At 27.4% G+C, this 22,944-nt stretch overlaps 1 protein-coding gene across 2 annotated transcripts in view; it reads left to right on the plus strand.

Annotated features, from left to right (window-relative positions):
• fw (furrowed) overlaps positions 1-22,944 on the plus strand; it is a 66,057-nt gene that overhangs the window by 30,218 nt on the left and 12,895 nt on the right. The gene's annotated exons all lie outside the window — the stretch shown is intronic.

The following is a 22,944-nucleotide window of genomic DNA, read 5'->3' on the forward strand; positions in this document are numbered from 1 at the left end:
CCTAGCGTGGGTTATAGGGCTTGCTGAGTACATTACAAAATGTGTCAAAAACTTTCAAAAACACCCTCAAATTCAGAAGTTATTCTGAAAAAACCGTTTTCAGTATGTTCGTCGACTTATCGATCTGTAACTCAGTCAGTTTTTGTCCGACTTTAAATCAGTTAACGGGTTTGGAAAGAAAACTGATTACGCTTTAAAATGACGTGCAGTTTTTTATACATTTGTAAGTTATAAGTATTGTTTTTGTTAAGAATATCTAAAAGAAAAACAAAATTTATCAACTTTTTTGATTTTAGTCGCTTTTCATTGCTTATTTTGATATGAAAGTTTATAAATCTTTATAGCAACATATATCGGAAATTTAGTTCTTAATAAAAAATGGTTTTAATTATTCAAATCGGATTAATATTGTAAAAGTTATTCAACTTTTAATTAACACCATTTTTAGTATTTTCACCCCCAGCGCATATGAATAAAAAAACAAAAAACTGTAGAAAAAAAAATATTTTTGAAAATTTTGAATTTACAAGGTAATTTTTTCGAACTTTTTTCAAAAAAGTTTAATAACTTTTGCAAATATAAAACGATTTTAACAAGTAATATCTAATTTTTCCCATATAAAGTTGTCTTTAAAACACTGTGCAAAAAAGAACAGGTTTTTATAGAAAAAAATTAAATTGTTGAATTTGAAAAATTATTAAAAAAATAAAAAATAAAGCGAAACTTTTTATAAAAACTTACGCAATTTACGATATACATTTTAAAATCGGTCTAAAAATGTGTGAGTTAGAGGTACTAAAGTACTACGACCTACCCAAAAACAGTTTTTTCAAAATATCTCAAAATTTTGAGGGTGTTTCAAAATCTTTGAAAACGGTTTTAGTATTTCCTCACCTAGGCCTACAACCCCCATTATGTCGCTTTTCAAGTTCTGACAAAAAGTGTCATTTTGTAGCAGAGTGTAATCAAATACTCGAATAAATTTATGTTCCATTTAAAATTGTATAAAGTAGTGTAATAAAAAGTAAATTTTATTAATAGAATATAAAATTATCAAAGAAGCAAAAACATGAATTCATTATGTCAATCAAATATATTCATCATTAAAAACTTTTTGCAAGAAACTATTTCCAGGTTTTTCATAGATTTTTAAAGAAATCTTTATGACTTTTAGAAACCTAGGAAAATACTACACAGAGAAAACAGATTCGTGGTATCAACCGAAATTGTTTCCAATCGAATGATTCTAACTTAGTGACCGAATTTTAATGTTGTGGCTACAAAATTTCAGAAGGGGTAAGAAAAGTTTGGTTGTTTCAACCGAAATTCTTCTTTACCAACTGACTTTCTGTTGATAGAATTGAAAAATTGTATGTGTGCAACAGAATCATTCGATTGGCAACAAATTTCGTTGATACTACGAATCTGTTTTCTCTGTGTAAGAATCAATAAAACAATTAAATTAATTATAAGCTATTTATAAATTAAAAATTAAGGCCATAGAGAAATACACATAGAACATAGAAACTAGAACAAATTCAAAACAAACAAATTACTCAAAATAATAACACATACATGTGTTGCTTTTGTTTTCATACAGTTTTATTTCTAATGCAATCTCGCCACTTAGGTTTTTGACAATGATGAGAGTATTTTAAGCAGCCAGATCCTTTATCTTGGGACCTCTCGTGACAGAAGGATATAGCTAGATCGTCTTAGAATCTTATGAGGACTCAGAATATATATACTAATATACTTGATGTGTTACTACATAAAAAGTAAGCTTAAATAATATCTTCTTATTTCTAAAAAACTCCAAAATAACACGTAAAAACTCAATATATCAATCGTGACAAATAACACGGGGCAACAAAATCGAAAAAATTTTATAGGCTTTTTAAACCCATACACAATTTTAATGTATTGTGGTTCCATTAGTACAAATATGGTTCAAATTTTAAATTCTATTGTGAGTTTTTTTTTAAAAAATTTTTAAGTAAAATTGTGAAATTTTTTAGACGTTTTTCCTCATAATTAATGATTACTCAAAAATGGTTAGTCCGATATTATTAAGGTAAACTTAGAAAAGCTGAAATTTATATAACCTTTAATCCGTTTAAATATAATGTTCCAATGGGCTCAGTATTTTCGGAGCTCTAAGAACAAATTGAAGCAGGAAATATATTTTTCACATGAAAATAGCTAATATTATTGTATTAAAAAACACATGAAAAATCGAAAACGGCAGACATTTTTCAGATTTATCGCTTTACTGCAAAGGCATATATAATAGAAACAAAATAATAATAAAAATCGATTGATTATTTCGAATTTATTCACAATTAAGTGAATTCGCTCATTTTCACAATATTTTAGTTTTTTGTTTGCTATTATAAATTTAGTAGTTAATGTTATTTTTTCGATTGATTAAATTTTGAAAATATTTTCCCAATTCTTTGTACAAATTGTTAGTTGTAGTTTCGGAGTTATAATAACAAATTGTAGCAAAAAAATATATTTTTTATGTGAAAATAGCTATTTTTTGTTTTAAAAAAATCATGAAAAATCGAAAACGGCAGAAATTGTTCAGATTTATTGCTTTATCGCAAGGCCACATGTAATAGAAACAAAATGAGATATCGATCATAAAAATCGATGGATTATTTTTGAATTCATTCACAATTAAGTGAATTCGCTCATTTTCGCCAAATTTTATGTATTTTTCTTTTAGTGGCCGATATAGAGCTTAAATATTTTTAATGCAAAATGTAACGGCATTTCAAATTTATAAATTATTTATATATCTGACATTGAGCACACATTTTTATGATTAATAGATATCTAAAGAAGTCTAATATACCAAAAAATACTAATAAAATTATTCAAAACGAATAGTTGCACTAAAAATTAATAATAATTCAAAAATCTTTAAATATTAACACGTTTATGTTATAGAAAATTTCTACAAATTAGCATTTCAATACAATACTAGGCTTTCTTTGAAAAGCTAGAAAGTCTTACCATAAATAGCAATTTATTCTAAAGCATAAAAAGTGTTATTGGTAACAAATCTAAACAAAATATACATTATAAATACAAAATGCTTAATGTTGTTTGAAATATAATTATTATTCACTTGTTTTGCCTATTTTAATTAATAAACAAATAAAACAATTAATTATAAATTCAAACATATTTATGGTTTTATACTGTGTGACCTCTTCAGAAATACCAGCAAACTAATAAACCAATTGGAATGGAATGCATTTGTATTGGTAATTTACACAATAAACTAATTGTAATTCTAACAATGTACCTTGAACACACATCAAGTCAAGTGCAAAGTTAAACTGAAACATTGGAAACATTTTTTCAGTTTCTTAGTTATTGTATTTGTAATGGAGTGTGGTGATGTATTCATTTGTATGCAGGTCTTACAAGTGTTTACCAATAAACAAAGCAACAACAAAATTTCAATCAAACCAAAAAAAAAAAATATTCAATATATTGAACAAAACTTTCATTTCGTCATTAATTTAATTAAACCTTATCATTTGGGCTTAGATGAAAACAAAAACTTCAAAGCTAAACTAATGCCAGTCACTTTGGAACAAAAAAAAACCTTCAAATTTTTATACCTAAAGAAACACGCTACAACTATTTTACAATATAATTTGAAATGAACTTTTTGATCTCTGGCTTTTGTTTGAAAAAAAAACACAACTCAATGAAATTCGAAATTGAGATAAAGATTTTTAAATCTTGTTTGTTTAGAAATTGTTCTTTGGAAAGTTGATTTCGAAATTTTCTGTATGTTAATTACAAAATTATATGAAGATGTATTTTTTCAAAAAAATTTCAAACAAAAAATTTAAATACATTCCCTCTGTGTTTTTTTTTAAATGTCTGTATGTATTAATAAGTATGTCATCTAAATGTTTTTAATAATAATTCCAGTTAGTAGTACCACAGGTCATAAGATCATTCAACTGTTACTTTAAATTATTGTTCCATTAAAATAACAAACAAACTGAAAGATGTTTTTTTTTTTGGAGGAAAAAAAGTGTTTTAACTGCCACTACATGATGTCACGTTTAGACCAGTTTGCTTTTGTTTGTTTGTAAATTGTATATTTATTGTTATTATTTATGGAATTTAATAGTACAACAATTTAGACGTCTACATCTGTAGATTGTTATTAAAATAAAATGTATGCCACTGTGGTAAGTAAATGGCTTCAAGCGTTTGGGAAATATCTTTTTAACTATTGGGCAATTTTTTCATTTAATTTTTTGTTTTGTTTCTCTCGGTCTGTCTCTTTTACATTTTTAAGTTTGTTATTTTTTATAATATCATTAGCAGAAAATTGGTATTAACTGTTACTAATAGAAATGATTAATTAAATATCTTTTTTTGTTACATTTACTTTTACGATTTAATAAATACAATCATATTCAAAATAATACATTAAAAATTTACAAACTGCTTTGATATGATTTATTTAGGAGATAATGTTTTACTGTTTACATTTTCTATAAATATATTTCAATTTTAAATGTATAAAAACAAGGCACTTGTTACCTATAAATTTCTCAATAATGGTGAGTTAAATAGTATATACAGCCGTATTTATAACCAACATTTAGCATGAACTTAACATACGACTTATTAATAAAGTATTTCTTATCCACTCACTAAACATTTGTTAACGAACAATCAAAGGGCCGTTTTCTCACTAGGTGATTATCCTTTTTCCCAACGAAAAACTGCAGATTAAAGAAGTTTAGTTTTCTCAATGTCTCATTTGCTTCTATTTATTTATCGTACAGATAAATTCAATCAGCTGCAGTTAGGGTTTTCATTCCGGGAATTCCCGGTACAAATTTCCCGGGAATTTTGCCAATTTTTCACTACCCGATTCCCGGGATTTTTAGTCGGGAATCCCGGGAATTGAAAACTGACGAAAATACATAGAAAACATGTTAGAACTCTATTTTTTTCACCAAAAAACAGTGAAAAGTTTTTTACAGTTTTTTGCTTATATCTCGGCAATAATATACCGCTTACTATTATTATTATTTATTTTGGGTTTTTCGTATGAAAATTTAAAATTACTTATAGAATTTATTTCTTATTGAATCACTCTAATTTCTTTAAATTTCTTCTTCAAAAAATAGCTTTAAAAATTTATTAAATCTTCAATTCAGATCTATTACAAAAAGGCTTAAGACAATTTCTTCGATTAATTTTGTAAATGATTTGATTTAATCATCAAAAGTTTGAATGAATTCTGTTATTAATTAACTTTAAAATTAATTCAGTTTAACCAAAGGCTTTGGAATGAATCTAAAAAATTAAATATTAGGAATGGATTTATGGAACGAATGGCTGATATTCTTTAATTAAGATATTAGTGAATTAAGCACAAATTTTATTAATTCATTCAAAGCTATGATATTTAATAATTGTAACACTAAGTTTTTATATGAAATTTGTCTATAATATTCCTAATTTACAGTATCATTATATATTTCGGGAATAGCCGGGTACCCGGGAATGTAGAAAAAAATTTCTCGATTCCCGGGAATCAAAAAAGGTCGGGAAATTAAAAACCCTAGCTACAGTTCATAGTTTTTATGTGTTTGTGATTTTGTAAACGAAATTAAATAGATTTTATAAAAAAAAGTTTAATAGAGGAATTTACATTAATTTGATGGAGAATGAACTCGAAGAACATGAGTTCCAAGTGAATGCTGAAAGAGTTTATCAGTCAGGCCTAAATACCTGGCAGACATGCAGGATAATGAATTTTTCAAAAGATTCCGGCTGTCGATGGTCACATTAAACAGCTGATTTATATAAACATGTTGTCACTTGAAGGCAGGGTCATCTGAAAATAATGTTTTTTGTCGGTATATTGAGAAAACCAAAATTGTTAACGGACAGTTTATCGGCCTAACAACTTTATGTCGACATTTAGTAACAGGCAGTTTGTCGATACATTGAGAAAACGAGCCATAGACTTGCTGTTTTGTATTATATTATATAATCTTGTATTGGGAAGCAAATAAAATTAATTAATTCCACATTTTGTTCTTCTTTTGAGGGAAAAACTTAAATAGAAATGTAAACAAATTCATCACAGTTGATTTTTTTTTAAATAGTTGGCAATGCATCATACTTTTCAGAGTTGTTTTTTAAATTATTTATTGACAGACAAAATTGCATTATAAATAAACTCTTTGCTAACTCTCTGCTAAGCTTAATCGGCCTGCTAGTTATCCTCTTTGAATAATTACATAGTAAATTGAACGTTATAGCTCCCATATAAGGCCTACTTCCAAAAATCACCTTAACGAGCATAGATCTCTTAAAAATGTTGGAGACCCATATAATCTCTCACGAATATAAATTATTGAAATTTTAAAAGAAAAAATAAAGTCGCGAGTTTTTCAAAACTAAAAGAAATAAAAACAAGTTAGAACGGTATATTCGGCTTTGCCGAATCTTAAATACCCTTCACCTGCATACATATTTTTTAGGTTAATATATAGGGGATCTATAACCAATTATAGGCCGATCATCATAGAATTAGGTATAGCGATTTTGGTATATATGGGGATTATTTATGACGAATTTCAACTTAATAGCGATATTTATAAGATATTTATGGTAATTTAAGTGATTTTCGGAAGTGAACTTTATATGGGGGCTATGGTCAAATATGGGCCGATCCACAAAAAATTTAGCGTTGTGATTACTTTTAGCACGAAACTTATTTTTGCTGAATTTTGTATGGATACAGCATTTCTGAAGGCATTTATAGACCATAGAACCATATTTCGGGAAGAAATTTGTATGGGGGCTAGGAGAAATCATGAACCGATTCTTATAATTTTCACCAGAGTTAGTCCTTTTATTATAAAAATTACGTGTGTAAAGTTTTATGGTATTATCTGCAATATACTTACACAAATAACCAAAAATATGTGAAAATTGTCAATTTTTTTAGGTTGTCTCACATTTTGGTTCATAGCTCTGGTTCTACTGAACCGATTTTGCTGATTTTCAATACCAAACTGCTTAGGACAACAATAAACATATTTTTTGCAAGTCTACCAATTTTGTTTGCGTATTTTGGACGTGGGCGTGTTTTACATAGACACACAGACAGACAGACCGACGGACAGACAGACGGACATGGCTCAAGAAAATATATACTTTGTTGGGTTTCAGATGAATATTTCTCAATGTTACACACGGAATGACAAACTTATATATACCCTCATTCACCACGAAATTAAGTAAGGAACAAATTGTACAACTAATGCATTCTCGAATTAATGAATTTAATAAGTAATTAACTAATTAATTATGATACAATTTAATTTGATTATAACAATTTAATTAAGAATTAGTTATTTAAATTTTAATTTGTTAAATGCAAAATTTTAGCAATAAATCTCAAAATTATGTTTGCCGTCTTAAGCTCTTTTAAAGTAGCTGAAGTTAAAGTTTATTTAATAGTTCAGATTGTAATCTAAAGGTAATGGTTTTAAAAATTACAAATAACAATTCATTTAGAATCAGAATCGTTCTCTACTGCTGAAATTCGATTTATTTTGGTGAAAATTACTTTCTCAGAGAGTTGTTGTAGATGGAATCTCATCAAATGCATTCATAATTAATTAAGACATATGGAAAGGTTTCGTTCTCACTCTTACTTTATTAGTTATGTTCCTGCATGATCCACAATTTCGAACTATTATTAATTATCAATTATTTCATGGATAAAAGCTAAATTTACCATTCAAATTCATTTAGTTATAAGATAATTTTGTTGGAGATTTGAAATATTAGGCAGAGCATGAAAGATACTCTTAATCGGGACTTTGTAAAACCATCTGAATGGGGTCGTGTGAATAAGGTCGATTTTAATACTAGAAATGCTGAATGTTTTAATGCATACAAACATGTCAGATCATGTTGCTTCATCTATATTTATGGCCACGAAAAATCAGTATGATTTAATTTCTTTTTATTTATTTTTAATGAAAGAAAGCATTAAAGTGTATTGTTTTCTTAAAACTTTGCAAGTGATAGATATCTTCGTCTAATTTCATTATTATCTATAAAATTTACTTCCGAATTAAAATGTAATTCATATCTTATGTGTGGATCAGTGTTCCACAATTTTCGACTACAAGTAGGGTGAGGGAGAATACGATTACGGTGACAGTAAGACATCATTCTTTTCTAATTCAGAGTATTTCAAATTAAACATTTTATGTGGGATTACATTAAAATACAACAAAATGTACAAGATTATATGTGAAGCCGAATACCCATAATAATAACATAATTAATTTAAAATCACTTTATTTGTCATCAAGTCCATTTTTTACTGTCAATCAAATATGTATGTTTTGAGTGAAAAGAAAAAATAAAACTAAAGAACAATATTGTAATTTTTATTAAAGAAATCTGCAAGACTAAAAGCACATTCTTTGCCTACACAATTTAAACAAATATTTACATAAATTCCCTAAGATACTCTTTATGTATAAAACACTTTAGATATGTACAAATGTGTAAAATTATAGGCCAACATAAATACAAATAGTGCTAGCTAGCTAGCATCACTGTGAATACCAAATATTAATTCATTTATGTTGTTGTTGGTCTCTTGAATAAATATTTGTTTAACACACCAAACGTTTTTTGACTTTAAATGATGACACAATTTCATCAACAATAAAATAAAAAAAATATACAAATACAAGCAGCTACTTTTTTGTACAAAGTGTATGACACTAATTGAAATGTCACGTTTTCTAGAGAATAAACCATAAACTGAAATGCAAATGCTAAAATAAACGCAGTTTTTCGTTTGGCGTATTTTGGACTTTACAGCGATGAAAATGATGATTTGATGGGAACAAATTATGTGAATATGTAAAATTTAAAACTGATTGACATTATCCGTAATACCAGTTTTTGTTGTTGTTGTTGTTGTTTTTGTTTTGCCACAGAAAAACTTCCTGATTTTCACTTTTTATCTGCTGTTGGATACACCGCACTTAAAATATGTAATTTCCCTAACATGTAACCACTTCCTTGGAAATATTTCATCCACCACATGAGCAGATAGATACTTATTTACTACGAGTACATACATATTAAATTACTCTGTTTGCAACATATGTACATACATTTGTTAGTTTGTTTATGTCAGTCAGTTCGTATGGGATGTGTGTAAGATAATTTACTTGTAAAATTAGAAGCGAAATAAAGTAAAAAATAAAACAAAAAGACAATGACTGTTTGGTTACAACCTTTGTACTGAACTTTAGTCATTTTTTATACCCATATAGTGACAGTTTATCAGCTGCACATCAAACATGTAACTATTTGTGTATTAAAACTATAAATTTTAAAACATTTTTTTTTGTTTATTTATAAAACAGAGCTGAGAAAGTTTGAGCCCCTTAAGGATTTAAATTTTAAAAATAAAAATAGGGTTTCAGATACAACATTATAAAAGTTATTCTAATTTGTCGACTAACTAAAAAGTTCTTTTTTGAAATTTGTAACCACCCTGTAGTTCATTGAACTGGTTACACCACGTCGAATTAGTTAGCCATTCAGAACTACTACTGGTGAATTTTCAACCTACTCGAAACATTATTAACTGGGGAATTTAACGTAGTGACGTCATTACACACTTTGCATAAAACTTCACTATTAAATACAATTGTACTAATACTCCAGCATTTGTACTAATTATAAACTCTCGAAAATATTTCAGGTTAAAATATTGTTACGAAATTGCAATATTAAGTTGCATTTAGCGGTCTGCAACGACTGCTTGCAACATTCATGGACATTACAATTTTTGAAATTTTTTATTTTCAAATACTGAAATTCCTACAACGGGGAAAATGTGTTCCAAAAACTGGGTTTTTTTAGAAAAGTGGCTACTGTGAAGTTATTTACTGTATGATAGTAAAAATACTTAGTAGGTATTTAAGAAACATATGGGGTTATACAAATACGAAGCTTTTTCGTGGATCGGTGCTTTGCCTTTTTAGATTTTTTACTCAAAGCGAAATTTTTCTTTTAAAATTGGCCAAGTTTGAATAGGACTGGGGGGTGGTATGTCCGCTTAAGTGAGCCAAATTTTTCTTTACATGCTTTTGCATTAAGTTATCTTTCCGGATAATATAAAAATTGCATATAGTCCCGAAGAAATTTTTTTTCTACAAATGAAAAAATATATTGGCGTTTTTGGGAAAAAACGTAAAAAATACGGCCCTTTTTACAAGTTCCAATTTTGGATGCGTATAACTTTTTATAGGGAAGAGATAACTGTTAGCAAATTGCTTTTATTTTATTTAAAATTTTATCAACAATATAGCTGATATTTTAAAAATAAATTTTGACCCTCCGTAGGGAGGCTCAATATCTAAAAAACCATAAAAAGATCGAGCAAAATTATAAAAAATAAATCAATAAACCTGAATATCTCTTCAACTAATAGAAATAACCTACACTTGAGCATAGTTTTTGTAGATCTTCTCAAGGACCATTTACAGTAACAATATCTCCAATAGTTCCCAAGATACCGAATTATTTCCAAAAAAAAAAGTTTTTAAACCACTGTGCAATGTTGATAACACTCTATTATTAACATTGTTTATAAGTAAAACAACATTAATTGTTAAAGCTGCAAGTATTAACATTAAAGCTCTAGAAATAGAACATTCTAGTTATGGCCGTTAGATAATTCATGAAAATACTAGTATGTGGCAATGTGTATATAAAAAGTAACAGCAAGTTGCAGTCATTACCTGTGTGTTTTAAAAGTTTAATATTTTATAAGTGTGTGTATTAAAAGAGAGTCACTATTTAAATTGTTGTGTAAATTTAAATAAATAAAGAGTTGTTACAAATTTTAAAATACTAATTGCTTTTATTTTCAATTAAATGAATACGGTTTAAAGTAAATAACCCACCCTTTTTATACCCTTCACCATGAGTGGAAAGGGTATATATAAGTTTGTCATTCCGTTTGTTATTTCTACATTTTTCATTTGCGACCCCACAAAGTATATATATTCTGAATCGTTATAGATAGCGGAGTCGATATAGCCATGTCCGTCTGTTCGTCTATGTGTTGAAATCAACTTTCTGAAGCCCTCAAATAACTTACATACGCGAATGATACATCAATATCTCCGAAATTCTTCCGGCTCGGTTGCTATTGCTATCGAGAAAATCGGTCCACAAATGGCTGAGATATAAGGAAAAAACCAGGACAACCTCGATTTTTGACCTATTTTTGACCCATATCTGGATTACTAAATCATTAATATAGACAATATGGATATCTAATGATAGATATTTCAAAGACCTGTAGAACGACGTATATAAGACCATAGTAAGTTGAACCTACAATGGGTCAAAATCGGAAAAAATATTTTTTAACCCGAATTTTTTTTTCACCAAAATTTTTTTTCACTAAATATTAAAAAACAAAATTTTTTAAAATTAAAAAAAAAATTATTAAATTTAAAAAAAAAAATTTTAAAATTTAAAAAAAAAATAAAAAACAATTTCGAAAAAACAACTGGAAAAAAAATTAAATTTTGTTTACCTAGAAATATTTAAAATTTTTATTTTAAAGTATATTTTGGTAAAGGGTATATAAAATTCGACACAGCCGAATATAGCTCTCTTACTTGTTAAAAGATAAAAACGTAACAATATATTATAATTATTTTATTGTGGCCCCCTTAATACACAAATGTTTGACATTTTCATCTTCCAAAACACAACTAATACAATTTCCAAATCCCAAATGTTACAGTTGATTGGCTGATATGCTGGCTTACTGCTTTTTCTTCACTATTTGTTACAATTTCTATAGAAATTTAAACGTTTTTTCTTTTATTTAAAAATGTAATTTATTTATTTATATTTTTGCTACATTTATTTGTTACTCTTCAATCGCTGTGGAAAAATAAAAATGAAAGTGAATTATTGTTTGAATTAATTTATTATGTCGGTACATAATAATTGCTGTAAATTGTCATATTATTAACTTGACTAAATGTAATCAATGCATAAGACATAATACATAGATATATGTATAAGAAATTATGTATTTGTTAATATTTAAAGTAAAGAGTACAGCAAAAAAACTTCCTGTCAAATATTGGTTTAATATTTCTAGTCGCATGTTCGGTTAATAAAATAAATATAGAGACACATAGACAGTGGTTAAATACCCAGCAGTTCTTGGTGACTAGTGATTTTACCTGTCATTTAGGGTGAGCACTAGTAACATATATAAATAGTTACGTGACTAGTTATTTTAACATGTGCGTGTCCTAAGCTGGGGATCAATTAACCCTACATAGATTACAAACATATAGTCCCCAGTAGTCAAGGTATTGGATTCACATACCTGTTACATATACTCATGTATCTTACTAGCTACTGAACTGGTTATTTGATTAGCTACATAACTAGTAAATTTAACATATACGCCTCATAAGAGGATGCTAATTGACCCCAAATAGTCAGTTTAAAATAATTGATTGCTTGTAAACCAACCTCCCTCTGACTACTCTCCAATAGATTACTGCTGGTGGGTAAAATAACTAAATAACTAATAACATTACAAAAACACTAAAGTGACAATTCACTTTACGTTAGGTTACTTAAGCAAAAAGAAAATAAACTGTATGAGAATTATATCAACAAAATTACTTTCTACTTAGTAATAGATTACTACATAGTAGTAGATTACTTAGAGACACTTAAGTGACAATTGACTTTACGCAGGTTACCTGGGATGTATAAAGTAACCAATTGTCTTCCCACCGCATTACAAAGAGCACATATGTTTCAAATGATCCAAAATATATAAATTGAAACCAAGTGACCAGACATAAGTGACAATTACAGTCTCTAAGGGATACATTGACTATTTGCAAAACTGCTGGGTATTTATACATAAATTGTGAGTTCATATTTATTTTGCTTGAGTAAATTATAGGTTTTTGACATGAAACAATAATAAATAATTAGTTAATCAATTGTTAAACAATTTGTTAACTAAGAAAACAAACGGCATTTTTGTAGCTTTTTACTCTTATGTATCTTGACAAATGTTGAGTTAAGTAGGTGTAATGGTTTATGAAAGTTGTTTGTATAATTTTGTTTTCTGGTATGATGTAAAAAACACAGTATTTAGAAAAAAACTAGAGCGATTAAAGTAAAATATCATTTCCGTTTCGTTTTGTTAAAAGAAAAAAATATATATTTATTTTATTTAATTTAAAAATCAGTTACTTTTAATAATGATAATGTTAAATTAGCATGTTTAGGCGTTGTTTATAAATACTTAAGCGTAAATCTTAATAATTGAATAAAATAAAACTTGTAATTTTACTATTATTTTTAGAAAAATGGCTAGACAACTTTTTTAACTATTTAGTTCCTTTTGACTTTAACCCTTTCACGACCATAAGACTAATTTTTGAACAATTCTTGAACATAGTATCAATAAAACTGTAGATTTTCAAAGACAATAAAAAAAGCTGTAACTGAACTTGTTTTAATCTAAACACATTAATAAGAGACACGTTTACGAACTAATTCGTTATTTAGTTATTCAATATTTTTGTGTTGGGACTCCGGTGTCCGTGATAGTCAAAGGGTTAAACGAATCGATATTGAATATGTATTCTATAAAAGCAGTATATCAGTTTTATTTTGCCAAGGACATTTCTGTGACAAAATTCAGCTAATAATGTGAAAACATTATATTGAGAGTTTGGCAGATTTGTACATTTTATGTCTCTTCGCTTATAGTTTTGATATTTATTTTTACATTTTGTTTTGACAATTTTTTTACTCGTGCTAAAACGGAAATGCTATATGTATGGCTTTTTTTAAATTTGACAATATGTCCGTAAGTTTAATAGTTACATAGTTATGCACTTTGTTTTGTTAAAGCCAACTACGTGCTATTTACAATTTCTTAAAACATTTGGCCTTGACCTAATTTTATTGTAATTTAAATGAGTCATTATTAATTTTGTGTGACATGAAAAACATATACCATTACTAGTTTTAAATAAAAAAACACATGTCTAAAGTTAAAGTTTAATGTAATTTTTATAATATTACCAAAAAAAATATATATTATACGTTAACTTTACTTTTAATAACTTTGAATGTATCAAATCACATATCATGAAAAAATTGGCCTGAAATCTAAAAATATATTTTACATTTTTTTGCTTTTAGCTTTCTTTAATGACATTTTCTCTTTAGTATTCGTATTGTTGTTAACATTTTTATTCATGATTGCACAATTGAATTCAACAAACAATTAATAAAGGGCCAAACAATGTTCTAATGTCGCGTTATTGTACTTTAATCAAGAGGCTGACAATTTAAAACAAGTTACAGAAACTAGCCATCACATTAAACAGTTTATTTTTATTTTCAAATATTGTCGCGTTCGCTATCTTTACAGTACGTTTTGTGTTTTTTAACATGAAACAATAAATAAATAATTAGCAGGGAAACCAAAATATGCAAATGCATGTTTTTCTGGTGAGTCTAATGAACACATGGATAAGATATTTACACGTTTCAGAACTATTTAAGAATTTTGGCATCGATTTGTTAGTGCATATTTTTGCATATTTTACCCTTAAATGAATATTTTTGCATATATTTGTTTTAAGAGTATATTTATGTCATATTTTTGCGTTTTTAGAGCATATTTTACTGTTTAAAAGCATATTTTGACTTTACAAAAACAAATTTTGTCTTACTTATTTTTCGCTGTTGTGTTACAGGTTTCTACTTCCTTTGTTTAAAATTCAAAATTGAAATAGATGGCTTTTTTTTAATATAAAATAAGCACTATTTTAATAATAGCGCCATCTAAATATCAAATTTTAGTTCTAATTCAAACTTAACCGTTCTAAGTGTTAAAGAAATATTGTCTTTTAAATTTGTTCCTATAACATCAGTTGATGTCGAAAGAACATTTTCTATGTATAAAAATGTTTTTAGATCCAATAGACAACGATTTTTATTAGAAAATTTAAGTCAGTATTTTGTAATTTATTGCAATAATAACCTTAATTGAAGAAGTGACTTTATATTTATATAACGCTTTTTTTAGAGCATATTTCCGGTTTCCTGATAATTAGTTAATCAATTGTTAAAAATATATTTATTTTCAAGAAGAATTGTGCTAATGAAATATTTACTTTAAACGTTTTCATCCAAAAAACCATCGGGAAAAGCAGTAAAGGATACCAGTTTTCATAGTTAAAGAATTAAATTTATTAAAGTACTTAAACGGCCCTATACTCCTTGTAGGAGTTAAAAGGAACAAATATATATACTAAAAATTACTTGAACACACATGAAAGAAAAATGTGTCGCGTTATAAATCATACTAATGTTTGTTAGTAGTAAAGCTTGACCCACTGTACTTTCATAAATATTTATTTAAATGTTGTAAGCAAATGTATCAAAATATTTTTATTTTTCATTAAACCTCCCTTAACAACATGTATGTGTATTAAGTCTTTTGTTTTGCCATATTTAAATGCTCGAAACAAATCTTAAATTTAAATTGATATTGTTAAACAGCGTTTAATAAACATATTATTAAACTAAAGATTAACACAAAACTACATCTAATGTTAAAATGTGAATTTACTTATGTTTGTTGAAACACTAAAATATGAAAGTGCAACAAGGCGTAAAATATTTACAAGAAATAAAAAAAAACTGGAGAAAAAAACACATAAAAACCCAAGCATGTAAATATGTATGAAAATACTTTTCATAAAAAAACAACATTAACCAAATAAGTTTAACAAATCTCTGGAAAGGTGTAAGACAGACATTCATTCACTTAGACAGTGAGACGCTTACTTAGTTTTACCACAGATTATGTATTATACTGGTACAAAATATAAAGTCATTTTGTTTGTAGATAACTATATAAGGTTAGAGTTATTATTACCATAAAAGTGTTACACATTACTAACATTATTATTTGTATTATTACATCAGGTCTTTTACTTTTGATGTTTTTGGAGAAGAAATTTTTTTTTTAAAATAAATAGTTATGACATAGAAAGACAACTGAAAACAAAAATTAATTTTTAATAAAAAATTATTTGAGTTTCAGATTCAAATATTGTATGTATAACTTAAAAATGCTGGATTTTTTCAATTGTTTAGCTTTTATTGTGGAACATTAGTACAATATACATTTATTCAAAGTATTGACCATTATTAGGTATGACCTTTTCCCATCTTTCTGGCAGCATATGGATTCCGAGCCATAAGAACTGCTCACCTTTGGAGGCAAAGAACAAATCAAGGCAATGTCGGATACTGTGTTCAAAATTGAAGAGTATCTTAGAGAGATAGCGTTCTACATCGATCGAATCAACTAATATTTGCACGGGGCATGGTCTGGACTATAAAGCGGGTGAGGCAAAATTTCACAACCACTTCATTCTAAATACTTTGTAACAGGTATTTTAACATGTGGCCGAGAGTTGTCAAAATGGAATATTGCGGTTTCATGTTTGGCCGCATATTCTGGGCATTTTTCGGCCAATGATCGCTTCAAACGAATTAGTTGTATTTGGTATGGGTTTCCTCAAATTTCAGATTTCAATAGCTCATAGTAGATAAGTCCCTTTTGCTCCCACCAAATACATTTGCGCCATGGATATTTAGCTTTGGTTGGTTGGCCGGGCTACACATACGATCTCTTATGCTTCGAGTTATCGTAATGTTTAATTTTTCATTGCAAGTAATATTTCGGTACAAACATTGTTTTCTTTTATAGCGTTCAAGCATCATTTCGAACATGAAAAATCGTCTTTAAAGGTCTCTCGGCTTCATTCAATTCAATTACCCTTCTTTTGGATGAATCCTGCTGCTCGCAATCTTTTTGGAAGATTGATTTTGAACAATCTTCATTGAGTAATGCCTCCAATTCTTAGTCTTCAACCTTTTTTTTGGCTGGCCTGGGAGATCTTTGTCTTCCATGTCACAATCCTTTGAATCGCACAAATCACCTTAAAGAAGTAAAACAAAACTTCCCGCATATGACGCATTGTTGGTACAATATTCAACATTTTAGATGCAAAATAAAACTTTGTTGTTTTCACTATTTTTACGTTTTTACCTTGTTAAAAACGGTGGTTTGTTTCCTTTAATTAAACCATATTCTTTTGATTGCAAACAAAGGCAGTTTAGTAGTTTACAATTTGTAGCAACTCTTTGTATATTTAAATTTATATAACAATTTAAAAAGTCACTATTTTAATACACACACGTATATTACACATTTTAAAAACACACACTTTACACACAATGATAATGCAGCGCCTAAAATAAATTCTAACAGCGCCTAAAATAAATTCTAACAGCGCCTAAAATAAACTATTTTTTTTTTTAACAAACACAAACTGCGAAGCATTTTGCTTGTCTGCAGAAACACACAGAGTCTCTGGCAGGAATCGAACCCGCAACCCTTGGATGGATAGTCCAGTCTATCGGGGAATCCACTTACAGACTGCAACCGTTGCCACCATTTATACACAGTGTGCATAACTTTGGGCAAAACTGGGAGACAAGGGTCTTTTTTCGGTATTTTATCACATAGTGGTGTCCGTATATGGTAATTTTTTTCGTGTTGCACTATTTAACATAAGTACTGTTAGGCCTTAAAAGAAATTGCAATGCGTTTTTATTTTCTAAAAGCATCATTTCTAATTATAAGGCCACCACTGTATTATATTTTTTTTGACATTTATGTAGAATTTCAAATTTATTTTTAAACCAAAATTATTAATAAATATTAAACACATCTATTGGTAATATTTAATAATTGCACATGTTTTGTCTATTGATCTTTTATTTAAATTAATGCATTTATTTATTTATATACCACACCTAATTGTTGTGTACTAGATTTTATTATTGTATTTTGCTGTTTGGTTTTACAATTTTTGCATAATCACACTACCATAAACATTGTAGTTGAAACTGAATTAAAAAGAGAACAATGACCCCACCTGCTTGTAATATTTAAGTAAAATATATAGAAATAAATAAATAAAATAAAATATTTGAAAAAAAAGTTTAACACGAAAACGTGTTTGAAATTGGAATTCAATAAATTGGTTAATAGAAAAATAAATAAAAACCCCAACCATTCAGCCAACCATCCATCTAACGTTTAACGGTTTCATTACTGCGACTTGATGTTATTTAACACCAAAGCCTTCATATGAAGCGGGTAAAATGTAGTACAGTAATTGTATTTTATATAGGGCTTTAAAGATTTCAGTTGGATTAAAAAAATTAAAAAAAATATATATTTTTACAACAGGGAATTTTCTTATGATTCATAAGAAAATAAATTTATACAAACGTGAGCTTTTAAAAATCTATCAAACAGTTTGATAATAGTTTTTGGATAAATTTTGTAACTTTAAATGGTTAAACGAGTTCAAGTATTTCCATTAAAAATTGCTTTTAAAACCCACAATTGTATTTTGATTGTTGATGTTGAAGAAAAGCTCTATATTCAATTCAAACTGTTCAATTTATGCCATATCATGTTGAAATAAATAAATTGTAGTTCCTTATGGGCTTAATAAAAACCAATTTAATAAATTTCAAATTGTAGGCATATATTAAACATATTAGCAAAATTAAAACAATATAACCAAAATTGAGAAATATTAAACAAACACCAACACTTGTTGCTTTAATATTAAAAGGATAATGAATAATTTATATAAAATCTAATAATAATAAAATTTAAATCTCATTCAAATTAAATGCAGGTGTATGTCATTTATTTCAAGGCGTGTTAAAAACTATTAAATAAAACCATAACAATTAAATTTAAAAACATAAAAATTCTAAAAAATCATGTTTGAAAACGTTTATGTTGTAATAAAAACACATTTTTATGACTACATTTTAATTGCCCCTCAACTCTCCAAACCACAGAAAGTCATCTATATAAAGTCATAAATATTTTCTCTTTTTCTCAAATATTAATCTTAAAATCTCGCTAAATAATAGTTTCTTATTTAATGTTTGTAAAACTACTAACAAAACTTAATTAAACCAAGAAATTTATCTCATAAAACTTTTATAATAGACTCTACAGAAATGATTACATTCTATAAATGTAAATTGTTTTGTATTTACAATACAATTATTATTATTAACATTAATTAAATATTTCTCATAATTATACATTGTTGTTAAGAACTTTAACTATAACTAAATGCAAATTATATACAAAGCAATTATATTATAAGTTAATACAACTTTAACTAAAGTTTTTTTTTAAAATTTGAGAAAATATAAAATACCCCTGAGAATTCTGACATAAGTATACAACTTTAAAAATACATTAAATATAAGAAATATTTCAATTCTACATATTTAATATACAATGTACAATAATTAGTTATTTTAGCAATTATGTTTAAGACAAATAAAACTTTATGTGAATAAAAGAATTGTATTTACTTGGGAAAAGGGGTTGGGAGTTGAGAACATTTATAAAAAATAAAATTTTTAAAAATATAAACTGAAATTAAGAATCTATAAGAAATTTGTGACAACTGCTTGAAACGTACTCGTCCCCTGATTTGAGAAAAATAGAAGTCCATATAAAGGCAAAAATATCAAGTAAGATGTACAATTGAATCGCTTATTTCATAAACCAGTCAAGCAACAAAAAAATCCAAAATTGATTTTGGCGACTAATGTTTTTTAAAGATAAATGCATCGTTTAATGCAAACCAAACTAAAAACTGCCCCCTAGTATGGTGAAGCAAAGCTGAGAAATACTTGTTTAGTGCAGAAAGAAGTCAAGTGACAGCGCTTGACCAGCCCTACTATGCTCTAATCTATTTTTTTTTTCATAAATGTTGTAGGTCTCAATAAATGTGAAAAAAGGAAGATTTCTAAGCTCTAAAACCCTACTTGGTTGGATATGAAGTTTTTTATGGGAATATTTTTCAAAGGCCTACAAGGAAAGCAGATTGCATTGTAGAACGAGAGTATGATGACGAAAGATATCTTTAAAAATTTCATTTATCATTTTACGTTTTAAAGTTCCTAATAAAATTAGAATATTTCGTATGAAACTTACAATAGTGATAGTTGTTTGTTTCAGAAACCAGGCAAGTGCAAACTTTATATTATTTTTTAAATATATGTTAATATAGATAAAATAAAGTTGTATATTTATCAAACAGTTAAACAAATGTATAACTTTCTTAGGAAAAATTATAAATTTTGTAAAAGCAATTTTTAAGTAAGAAGTTTTCTTTGATTTACTTAAAATCAATAATTTGTTGCTTGACTGGTTTTTGCAATAAACAATTCAATTATGTTTCAAATCTTATATACCCAGAATTCCAAAAAAGAAAACATATCGTACAGAGAGAGAAAGGAAAAAATATTTTAAAAAATATAAGTTTGAGTCCTATATGAGTAAGCGAACATTGAGAAATGCTGTTTAGAATGTAGAAAATTCATGCTCGAGTTCATATAAATTTCCAAGAAAGTCTGAAAAATTTATTCATATACTTGTAATCATAAAGTTCGACAAAATACTAATATTAAGTAGGTTGAACCAATAAATAATTTAGAGTTGAAATTATTTGAACTAGGATCGCCTGGTGGTCAAAATTCGACCACTAATAACAAATTTATACAGTTACTTTGAGTATACGCAAAAATATTTTTCACGTTTGTGTACAAATATACGATATGCATAAACATGTTGTTGTTGTTTTTCAAGCAAATTTAAAACACTTTTTAACACTTTTATGGAAAGAATTTTTAAAAAAAATTTACATTGTGCACATCTAGAGAAAATAATCTTTTAAACCATATATGTTTCATCAATATTGGTGGACAATAACATACTTAAAAGTGTACCACAAAAAAACGTGTGGCCTATTTATATATAAGATTAATCCTTATTACAAACGCAATAGCATAAAATATTGCATTATAAATGTCGCGTGCTAAATAAGAGCTATGTTACAATTTTAGCCGAAAACTAGTTTTATTTACGTCTCGTTCTTTATCCAAACGCTCAAAAATCTGGAAAATATACACACAAGTATGAAGAAAAAATGGATATACGTAGGAAAAAATTTGTTTTAAATTCATTTTATTATATTAAAAAATGTTGTTACAAAAAATATTAAATTTTTACAGTTTTTAAAATTAAATGGTTTTTTTTTGTTACATCAAATGACAAAAAAATAAGTTTGTTAGAAAAAAATTTTCATAAAAAAATAAAAATATTTTTTCCTGATATTTAGGTATAGATATACGATTTAATTGAATTTTCATTTAATTTTGTCTTAAAAATAGTGAATCAATTATTTAAAGCCGCTGTATTTTTAATATTCCATCAAATTTGATTGAAGTAGAAATAAAATTAGACTAAAACCTACATGAAAACAATATTCTAATTAAAAATTGCAATAAATAAATGTATATGTATTTGAAACTAAAAATAACAGTTTACGAATATATTAAAAATAAACAAATAAATAGGTGCTATAAGAAAAAGTGTTATACATTTTTTTTAAATTATAAATTTATTAACAATTTACAGCCTTCAGCAGCAAAGTAGGTCTGGGTTGATTAACAACTCTCGAGTCATTGTCATTACTTCTTAAGGGCAATCAGGCTCGTTTTCGTTTTTTGGCCTTTTACAATTTTGCATCACGTTTTGGTGTGTGCTGTAATGCTTCGTATAGCAGTTCCTAATCTATGTTGTTTACACCAATCGAATGTCTTTTAATGTTGACAAACCCTGGTGGAGACCATAAAAACTAGTCGATACTGGTGGAGTACCATTAATAAGTCAAATTGTAAATTGGTTCCTATATGAAGATCGACTATGGACGTGGGGATAACCTAGTAATTTGTGTATCGTTATATTCCGGCATCAAACTTTAAATACCAAAAAAAAAAAATTACAGCCTTTCGTATGTTGATGTTGTATGAAAATCTCTTAAAAACATATTTCAACAGAATCAATTTATACATTCCTGATGCATTCATAACGTTTTTGTAGTTTTTTTTCCATCCGGAGTATGTTTTGTCTGTCCAGGTTCTTGAAAGGTACAATCTTGAATGAGTACAATCCGACGAGATAAATGCTTCGACACTCGGTCGGCTAACTACGGTATTAATACGAAGTAAGAACTATGGCCTCGTTTACTTACCCGGGAACATTGTAGAAGTAGATTGGGACTTCGATTCTTGCTTGCCTTGCTCATGTTTTTTCTTAGATGTTGAAACTGTAAAACACTATAAAAATTGGGAATATTTCAAAACTAGAGGTCACATAGAGCGGAAACTAGAAAAAAACTGAAACAAAAAAACTGCTCAAAATATTTTTTTTACTAATACATTCTCACCACTTAGGTTTTTCACAAGTGAGCTAGTTCTTTGACATCAGAGTTTCCGCTCTATGTATATTTCTCTATGGGTATTATTACATGCAGACATAGATATAAACATAGTAAGATCGAACATACAGTAAAAATTGAAATTAACTCCAGAAAATGACACCATTAAAAGCAACACCTTGTACATCTATTTTCCCAGTCATCTTAAGATTAATGAATATTTGAAGCGGACTCAAAAATTAAACTAAATAAATAACTGATTTAACTTTTTGTATGTGGGTTATGCACTGTATCAATTTTTAGAGCAAATAACAGTAATAGACGAAGATGATGCATACGTTAGACACGACATTTTATTTGTCGCTGATCTTCAATTTATTTAAAGAAATGATGTTAAGACGCTTTACCTTAT

Source organism: Calliphora vicina, chromosome 4, assembly GCF_958450345.1.
Source record: "Calliphora vicina chromosome 4, idCalVici1.1, whole genome shotgun sequence".
Classification (NCBI taxonomy): domain Eukaryota; kingdom Metazoa; phylum Arthropoda; class Insecta; order Diptera; family Calliphoridae; genus Calliphora; species Calliphora vicina.